The sequence below is a fragment of the Bubalus kerabau genome, chromosome 21 (assembly GCF_029407905.1).
Source record: "Bubalus kerabau isolate K-KA32 ecotype Philippines breed swamp buffalo chromosome 21, PCC_UOA_SB_1v2, whole genome shotgun sequence".
NCBI lineage: Eukaryota > Metazoa > Chordata > Mammalia > Artiodactyla > Bovidae > Bubalus > Bubalus kerabau.
In genome coordinates this window covers 13109665-13120590 of record NC_073644.1, presented here as the reverse complement: position 1 = coordinate 13120590, position 10926 = coordinate 13109665, and positions in this window count along the sequence as shown.

Genomic DNA, 10926 nt, shown 5'->3' with positions numbered 1-10926 from the left:
AATGTGTCTACAAACCACAAGTACTTCACATTGTTAATTTTATTTTATAAAGGAAAAAGTTTTCCCATGCTTTTTTTTCTCTCATATTTAATTTTGTAAAACCTTTACTTTTTTAAAGAATATCTATGTGTGCCATCTAGTTTTCCACAGAGATTTATCTCAATATTTTTTGAAAATCTCTTTACATTATATTATAGTAGTTACTGATAGCCTTTAACTTGTATACATTTTCTGAGAGTACACAAAATATGAGAACATTTTTTTAGTAACCAATTAAATATGTCTACTAACATGCATATTTCCCCAATGTATTCACTATGTAATTAGTGTTCAGGTCATGTAGAAAATAAGCCATTTAATTTCTGTGACTATTAAGCATGAAAACATTGATAAGATGATATTTAGAACCATAAATCACATGAATAATTTTCTTTAGAAGAAGAGAGAAAGCCAAACACATTAAAATTGTAACTTGTATAATTTTAAAAATAACTTTTGAATTCCATTTACAAAATTGAAAATACTGACCCCCTATAATAGGAAGTTAATCACTATACATTAATATTTTCTGTGGATCAGTGAAAATAGTCTCAAATATGTAAAATCTCCACTAGCTTAAAATTACAAACATGAAAAATATTTTAGCAGTTTCGATTTTCAGCAATATAAAGGTAGTTTAATGAAAATTATGAATATATATACACAGCATTGTCACTCTAAATGTATATCTATTTGTTGTTACACACCTTAGTATTTTACAAATGCAAAAGTAGAGACATGAAGTGAACAGTTCACATTTGTGACTGAACAACCCATCATGATAATTCACTTTCTTTTCTCTGAAGCTTCATTTTATTGTCTCATTGATGAGTGGTAAATTATGATATGATACAAATGCGTTTAAAACAATGTAGGACAACACTTTCTTCTACTCTGTCTTAACTTGTAATTGTTAAAATTATTCTTTAGCTTCTGGCTAGCACTTCCTCTTCTGTCAAGTCCTTTTGAGTCTCAACCTGAAAAATGTTTCCTGTTTACTGAGTTTTTCTGCAAAATACATCACAAATATTGCTTCACTGACATCTCATTAATTCTTAAGTTTGGTAAATTAAAACGTTTTCGGTATGTCGGAAATTAAAGGTTTGCAATGCCATTTTGTTTTGGTTATAATTTCCTTATTGTATGCTAATTAATAAATAGCACATCTTTATAAATTATGGATTCTCTAATTACCTCTGTCTTTATTTATAACATCTTTATTCATATGGTCCATTCGATCTGCACAAGTTTCTCTCTTTAAATCGCAATATTGAAACAACTCAAAATGTCTAACTAATATATAAAAGGAGGATATTTGTCCCATGAGTTAAATGGGTCGTCTGAATCTCTATTACAAAAAAATCACTCCTATCTTTTCCAGGAAAATTATCTTTGACTGAGATTTGAGTACTGATCATTGTAGTCAGTTCCTTGTCTTTTGGAAATGGGAAATTCCATACTAAGAGCTATTACTGGTCTTATGTGAGAACGTGACCAAACTATTTTGTTTCCCAGAGGAAAAAAATCTGTGTAAATAAGAGGCTTCTTAGAAGATTTGTCTATTCCCTATATTCTTCTACATCTGGTATGTTTTAGTTTGGTAAATGACATTTGCAGCAAGATTTCCAACATTTTGCTAAGTGGAAAAATGACTTTAAAAATTTAAAGCAAAATTTTGTGAGATCAACAAAGCTGTGAGGCAGAACAAAACAACATATTGACAATTAAATGTGTTTCAGTTTTAGAATCGTTCTAGTTTATCCACTCAGCATTGAAGAAATATGATTCTCGGAGTAGAAGACGTTGTTCCTTAGATTTTCTGGAACTGAAAATCTTACAATATTAATTTTCTTGACATCTGCTAAAACTTCATCCTCTCTACTATTTCTTAACAGTTTTGCTGAGTTGTGGTGTTAATTAAAGCAGAAACAGAAACCTTGTGTGACAAAAGACAGAAATTGAAATGGTGACTATACACCAAGCAATTCAAGCTGCTGCTGCTGCTAAGTCACTTCAGTTGTGTCTGACTCTGTGCAACCTCACCAGGCTCCTCTGTCCCTGGGATTCTCCAGGCAAGAACACTGGAGTGGGTTGCCATTTATTTCTCCAATGCATGAAAGGAAAAGTGAAAGTGAAGTCATTCAGTCGTGTCCGACTCTTAGCGACCCCATGGACTGCAGTCTACCAGGCTCCTCTGTCCATGGGAGTTTCCAGGCGAGAGTACTGGAGTGGGGTGCCATTGCCTCCTCTGGATCTGCTCAAGAAGTTAGAGAAAAATGTAAATTTTTTAGATACGTTCACTTCTCTTCCAAAGTGATAAAATAATCAAATTTATTTTTTTATTTATGAAAGAAAACATACAAGCAGAAATAAGCCCCACACAAATTTGAAAGTGATGACTATTTCATGTTATTTTACATGTGTGTATTCCCTGGTGACTCAGTGGTAAAGAACTCACCTACAAATGCAGGCTTCCCTGGTAGCTCAGTCAGTAAAGAATCTGCCTGCAATTCAGGAGACCCAGGTTTGATCCCTGCGTCAGGAAGATCCCCTGGAGAAGGAAATGGCAACCCACTGCAGTATTCTTCCCTGGGAAATCCCACGGATGAGGAGCCTGGAGGGCCACAGTCCATGGGGTCACAAGAGTTGGACACAACTTAGCGACTAAATCACCACCAACGCAGGAGACACGGGTTCAATCAAGGGATTGGGAAGATCCCCTGGAGAAGGAAATTACAATCCATTCCAGCATTCTTGCCTGGAGAATCCCCCTGGACAGAGGAGCCTGATGGGCTACAGTCCATGGGGTTGCAGAGTTGGACACTTCTGAGCGATTAAGTACAGTATTGTTTCTTGGAGAATTCCATGGAGACAGGAGCCTGGCAGGCTGTAGTCCATGAGGCCACAAAAGAGTCAGACATGGAGACTAAACAACCATGTGTTTTCATCCACATACATCTGTCTTTCTCCATCTCTTTCTCTCTGTCTCTGTATGTGAAAGTGAAGTCGCTCAGTCATGTCCGACTCTTTGCCACCCCATGGACTGCAGCCTATCAGGCTCCTCCATCCATGGGATTTTCCGGGCAAGAGTGCTGGAATGGATTGCCATTTCCTCATTCATATGTATATATGTATAAAAGCTCTAATATGGATAACTGACTTCGACTTTCACATAATACAAATAATTTTTATTGTTGATATATTGCATTTTAGAAGTAATTAATATAAAAATATTGACATATTTTGGACAGCACTGGTAATTTTAACCAAAAAACATCATGTGTAAATAGATACAGTATATTAAAAAAAAACAACAGAAGGCCAACAGACAAGAGAAGATAAAATAGTAACATCAGAAAATTGGCATTAATTAAAATTCTACTTCTAAAGGAAAATATATTTAAGTAGCACATGGCCATTTATCTAATAAATCACCCGTATGTATTCATTGTGGTTCCATAAGTGAGTTTGCTAAGTGTTGTTATATATGCTCAGTATACCAGCCCCTCATTATTTATTCAATGCTGGCTGAGACCCATTAGTCCAAAAGCCCACCTCCAAGAAACTCCAATTTTTACACATCCAGTTATTTCAAAATGAGCCCAAACAGGCAAATGTTTTGACACTTAAAACCTGACTGCTTTTCACATAATGGGAAATCTCACCCAATATCTGTAAGGCACTGATAAAATAAGGCTTTGTGGTTACAAGGGGTCTAAGCTGCACCGCATTTCAGTTTTCAAACTGAGACCCAAAGACTCCCAGCCAAGCTGCTGCTGAGGGGTGTCACCTAGACAGCCGAGTCTCCTTTTCAGTTTTTCAATCTCCCTCTCCCCTGGAAGGTCCCTGCCCTCCTCTCTTTTTGAGTAGCATAGACCACTCCTCCCAACCAGTGCTCCCTCCTCTGAACTGACTCCAGCTCTGAGTGACACCCCCTCCACACACACACACGCACACAATTGTAAAGGCATCACCCAGTAAAGCTTGTGTGTGCTGCTGTGAACTTGTCCTGTTTTACTAGACTCTCCAATGTCAATGTCAAAAGCCAGATGTTTATAATTTTTTGCTTGGATCATTTTTAGTGCTTTTAATTCTACCATTCCTTAGCTATCCTTATTATCATTTAGTAAGAGATTTTTCTCTGAAACACTGTAATATTCAGACTTTTAACTTGATGTCTCATATTTTGAAAAGCCAAAGCCTTTTAAAACCTACCTTCTTATTAATTTCACAGCATCTTATACTACTTTGGTTACTTAGCTTTGAATTCTCAGTTTTAATACAATATCTAGAACATATTTTAAATAAATACTTGGTGTAAGGATGAATAGTTATAATTGTGAATAAAAACTTTGTATTTTTTAGGCTTGACATCATGGTAATACATATGTGTGAGGAGCTGAGATGTGGCTTTTTACTAAGAACATTCTCCTGATAAATATTAGGACATATATTCCTTTGCTCTTACGAAAATCACATGCTCTTTTAAAGGTTTTGGATTCTATTTAATCAAGCATAAACAAAGCATAAAAAAAGGAGTGAATAACTGTCTGAAACAGCATGGAACTCTTTGCATTGGGCAATTGAGAAAGATGCTTCATTGCTATTAAATAAACACAGCAATGCTATAAAATGAAATAAAACTGAATTAGATAAAAATAATTATAATGTATGATAGAAGGAAGGAAAATGGAAAATTATAAGAGAGATAAAATAACTCAGTTTCCTCATGGCCCATGAGTAATTCAATCTTACAAAAAAAATGAAGGTCAGATATCTAAATACACCTGATGATTCTTGAGTGGCAAGAAGATTTATTCACGCTCAAGAAAGCCCCCAAAGATAAGCCTCTTTCTTAGGGAATGGCTTAGGAAACTTGAAAAGATTTGGACACCGAGAGGGCAATGAGGGAACAGGAAGAGATACCACTTCTGGACAGGTGCTGAGTTATTGTGATTCAGACTTATATATTCAATATGTTTATACATATATGCATGCATATAGTATGCATATAATTTATTTATATTCATGAAAACTGTAGTGCTGCTAATTATAGAGGTTTACGTTACTGGGAATCTGAAAGAATGTATCATCAACCCCTAGGAATAACGTAACATCTGCTGCTGCTGCTGCTAAGTCGCTTCAGTCGTGTCCGACTCTGTGGGACCCCATAGATGGCAGCCCACCAGGCTCCCCTGTCCCTGGGATTCTCCAGGCAAGAACACTGGAGTGGGTTACCATTTCCTTCCCCAATGCATGAAAGTGAAAAGTGAAAGTGAAGTTGCTCAGTCATGTCCGACCTCAGCGACTCCATGGACTGCAGCCTTCCAGGCTCCTCCATCCATGGGATTTTCCAGGCAAGAGTACTGGAGTGGGGTGCCATTGCCTTCTCCATAACGTAACATCTAGTCCCTCTTATAATACCAGACAAAAAGCAAAATAATCACAACAATCCTTAATACAAATTCTCTTGGACAACTAAAAAGTTTTTAAAATGTTTGTATTTGGGGAGGACATTGAATATAATGGCACCATAAGCAGCAAACCCACCAAACATGAGTTCCTTATAAGATAATAAAGCCCAGAGGGTTCAGTCCTGCAGAATACCATAATTTTTGAAAGCATCATCATTTAGGTAAGCCCTGATGAGCTTCTAAGGCCAGCAGTTTGCATGTGGGGGTTTGGGCATCATTCTGCCTCCCTCAGTTGTGGGCTCTTTTTTCCTTCCTCTTGTCTACAGCACTAAAATTTTAGAAAATTTGTTTATATTGTGTAGTTTTGAGCAAAAATAAGGTTTTATACCAAAAATATGTTATCTAAAAATGGCATATATGTATTTATATACATATAATATATATATTTAATGCATTTCATCTAGATTTTAAATTATTCTTGCTCTTGGTAGAATCTATTCCATGTAGTGTCAGTTGCTCATTTGTGTCTGACTCTGCGATCCCATGAATGTAGCCCGCCAGGCACCCCTGTCTATGAAATTCTCCAGGTAAGAATACTGGAGTGGGTAACCATTCTCTTCAACAGCTGAAATTTGACTGAAGGCAAATCTGTACTTCGTCTCTTCTCTTCTTGAAGGAAAGACAGATTGAAGTTGTTTCAGTATTTGGGGATCCCAGGTCTCCTGTGTATGTGATCACTGGTTGGTTGCTTGATGATAAGGTTTACAAATGTCCTCTCTTTTGTCACAGGACTGCATGTTTGGTGTCCTTGCTCTGACCCCTTAGTGGCCCAGAGTCCCATTAGCACCTATTTTTCTATTGAATGACTGTGTGTCTGGTTAGAAATGGAGCTTTAGATTTCATATTCTTTAATAAGAGGATTGCCATAAAATTAAATGGCATCTTTGAAGACCACTCTATAATCCTGAACAAAGGTAAACCTTGGTCAAGTAAGCAAGGAAAATAGTTAATCAAAACTAATAAAAAGCTTGAAAATTATTAGATGAATAAACAATATTGCCTCCATTTAATTTAGAACCTTGGAGCTAGTTTGCAAACATAATGAAATAGCTAAAGTTTCTAATGTACTTTTGTACTTTACATGAGCAATGCATATTTGTTAATAATTTTCATTCTTTTGGGACTTCCCTGGTCATCCAGTGGTTAGAGACCACACTTCCACTGTAGGAGGCCCAGTTGAATCTCTGGCCAGGGGAACTAAGACCCCTCATGCCATACTATGTGGCCAAAAACCATTTAAAAATGATAATCTTTCTTTTAAAATAATAAAAGCAGTCTTATATACTTCATCTAGATTTTAAATCATTCTTCCTCTTGGTAAAATCTCCTATTGCATACAGGGTCAGTCACTCAGTCATGTCAGGTTCTTTGCCATCCCATGGGCTGTAGCCTGCCAGGCTCCCCTGTCCATGGACTTCTCCAGCAAGAATACTGCAGTGGGTAGCCATTCCCTTCTCCAAGGGATCTTCCTGACTCAGGGATTGAACCCAGATCTCCTGAATCGCAGGCAGATTCTTTACTGTCTGAGTCACCAATTGTTGTTCAGTCGCTCAGTCATGTCCTACTCTTTGCAATTCCATGGGCTGTAGCCTGCCAGTCATCTGACCCTGTAACCAACCATCTTACCCTCTATCGTCCCCTTCTTCTCCTGCCTTTAATTTTCTCAGCATCAAGGTCTTTTCTAATGAGTCAACTGTTTACATCAGGTAGCCAAAGTATTGGAGCTTCAGCATCAGTCCTTCCAATGAATATTCAGGATTGATTTCCTTTAGCTACCAGGGATTTCTATTAATGGGTATCATGGCAAAATTGAGGAAATGAAGTTAGTCACCCATGACACAAAATATATAGAGCCTTGACGCCTAAAGTGATGTTCTCAATTGTTTTGCTCTCTAAGAGTTCACACTTCCAATCATTATTGATAAATAATTTAAAAACAAAGGAAGCAAACACCCTTCTTGATGTTTTTAAACAATATCTGGTTAATAGGCATAAACTAGATTATCTCAAAAATTAATTGGTAACTTTTTTCTAACTGGTGTTGGTTTATAGTTAGTTTTTATAAATATATATTAGTTTCTTTGTGTGTCAATTTCCATAATAACAAAAACCTTTGCATTATGCATTTTCTGTACATGCTTTTTTAAAGCATGTGTTGAATAATTTTGGCGTTACTATAAAAGAGCCTTGGTTTCTGATCTTATTTTTAAAAAATTTTTTTTAAAGCCATCTTTCTCGTATCAAAAATCCCTCATCGCACTGCAGATGAGCCATGAATCTTCACTGTCTCACTGATTTTAAATGATATGCTGTCACTTAGACAATGATTGCCTCAGCTCTGTCATCAACTATGCATGGCATTTACAATTATTGCACACTTTGTACGAAAATAAAAGAGTTGTCACAGAAATTTTAAAATGAAAATATGTATGCCGAATTATTATTATTTTGTGTGTGTGTGTGAGAGAGAAAACGTTGCTAATAGTTACAGTAAGAGTCTGATCTGGGCTTATTTCGGCCTTCTGGGTATAGAGTTTTTTGTTGTTTTTTCTTCCCCAGAATTTATTTCAGCTCCAGATTTATGTATCCCATTGTCTCCTTGATGTACTCACTTTACAGTCTATAGGGGAGATTTTGGAATTTGACACGGATTGGGCACCCCCTGGTGAGAGCAGACAAAGCTGAGAAAAATCACCACGTTCAAACAACTGAAGTGAGCCTTGGAGATGTGACAATTCCCCCTCAGTTGTATAAGTAGGAGATGGTATGTGTGCCCTGCCCAGGTCCGCACCACAGGCTGGCATGCCCATCCCCCTCCCAGCTATCAGCCTTGCAGGTAATAGCCCCCAAAGCGCTCCCCCACCCTGAAGAAATGCCAGGGCTTATATATAACAGAAGATCCATCTTGTTGGAAGGATTTAATTGCTATTCCTATTTCTCTGATATATATAAAATACTTATCATATTGTCTATTTTTCCTTTGATGGCTTTTGGCAGTTTATGTCTTTCAGGAAACTTGTTCCATCTCATCTAAATATAAATTTGTGTAGGCATAGAGATTTTTATACTATTCCTTTAATCTTTCCAGGGGCTTCCCTGGTGGCTCAGATGGTAAAGAACCTGCCTGCAATGCAGAAGACTCGGATTCAATCCCTGAGTCGGGAAGATCCCCTGGGGAAGGGCATGGCAACCCACTCCAGTATTCTTGTCTGGAGAATTCCATAGACAAAGGAACCTGCCATGGTACAGTCCATGGGGTTTCAAAGAGTCAGACACAACTGAGTGACTTAACACTTTAACTTCACTTTTAATCTTTCATGTCCATGGGAAAGGTAGTGATGACTCTTTTTTCATTTCTGATTTTGGTAATTTTTTTAAAAACTACTTTTTTGGTTGGTCTGACTAGAATTTAATCAATTTTATTGATACTTTCAAAGAATCCACTTTGATTTCAATCATTTTTCTCTATTGTTTCTCTGTTTGCTTTTTAAAATATGTAAACACTTATTTTATTTTGCACTTTAGTGAGTTATAATCAGAAAACTTGTAATATGTTTAAACATCTTAATTTGATATACAGATAACATTGTGTAATGATTCTCACAATCAGATTAATTAACACATCCATCACCTCACATAGTTATGTTTGGGGAAGGGTGTGTATGTAAGAATGCTTCAAATCCATTCTCTTAGCACTTTTCAAATATAGTCTCTGTGCTACACATGAGATCCTCATAATGGATCCATCTTATAACTGGACATCTGCATCTTTTGATGAATCTCTCCTCATCACCGCCAACCTCAGTCCCTGCAATCACCACTATACTCTGTTTCAATGAGTTCAATGTGGTTTTTTTGTGTGTTTATGTTCCACATATTACCATACAGTGTGTCTTTCTCTGGCTTGTTTCTGATATATTCTCTAAGGATTTTTGTTTCCTTCTTCTGCTTGCTTTCTGTTTAACTGTTCATCTTTCTCTAGTTTAATAAGGTAGAAGTTTAGATATGACTTTTACTTCATTCTATTTTTTTTCTTATATGTGCCTCTAATGCTGTTTGTTTTCCCTTAAGAACTGTTTATCAGCATTGCACAAATTTTGATGTTACATTTTTATTTTAACTCAGTTCAATTTTTATAAATTGCCATTTGAGACCATGTGTTTTGTAAAAGTATATTATTTACTTTCCAAAACTTTCCCTAGTTATCTTTCTGTTATTCATTTCCAGAGCAATTCCACTGTGGTCTAAGAACATACTTCTTATGATTTAAAAAAAAAAAATTGTTGAGACGTATTCTGTGGCCCAGAATATAACCTGTCTCCATGAATGTTGCACTGTGTGCTTAAGAATGATTTGTTTTCTTAAGAATGAATTGTTGTATTTCTCTGATATACAACAATTCATTCTTAAGAAAACAAATCATTCTATCAGAGAAATGCAAATCAAAACCACTATGAGGTACCATTTCACACCAGTCAGAATGGCTGCGATCCAAAAGTCTACAAGTAATAAATGCTGGAGAGGGTGTGGAGAAAAGGGAACCTTCTTACACTGTTGGTGGGAATGCAAACTAGTACAGCCACTATGGAGAACAGTGTGGAGATTCCTTAAAAAACTGGAAATAGACATGCCTTATGATCCAGCAATCCCACTGCTGGGCATACACACTGAGAAAACCAGAAGGGAAAGAGACACGAGTACCCCAATGTTCATCGCAGCACTGTTTATAATAGCCAGGACATGGAAGCAACCTAGATGTCCATCAGCAGATGAATGGATAAGAAAGCTGTGGTACATATACACAATGGAGTATTACTCAGCCATTAAAAAGAATACATTTGAATCAGTTCTAATGAGGTGGATGAAACTGGAGCCTATTATACAGAGTGAAGTAAGCCAGAAAGAAAAACACCAATACAGTATACTAACGCATATATATGGAATTTAGAAAGATGGTAACAATAACCCTGTGTACGAGACAGCAAAAGAGACACTGATGTATAGAACAGTCTTATGGACTCTGTGGGAGAGGGAGAGGGTGGGAAGATTTGGGAGAATGGCATTGAAACATGTAAAATATCATGTATGAAATGAGTTGCCAGTCCAGGTTCGATGCACGATACTGGATGCTTGGGGCTGGTGCACTGGGATGACCCAGAGGGATGGAATGGGGAGGGAGGAGGGAGGAGGGTTCAGGATGGGGAACACATGTAAACCTGTGGCGGATTCATTTTGATATTTGGCAAATCTAATACAGTTATGTAAAGTTTAAAAATAAAATAAAATTTAAAAAAATAATAAAAAAAAAAAAAGAATGAATTGTTGTATGTTGCTGTCGATTGATATTTTGTATAAAAGTCCATTTGCGTATGTGTGTTTGACACTTGTTCTTACTTTTGTTATAGCTTTTTAG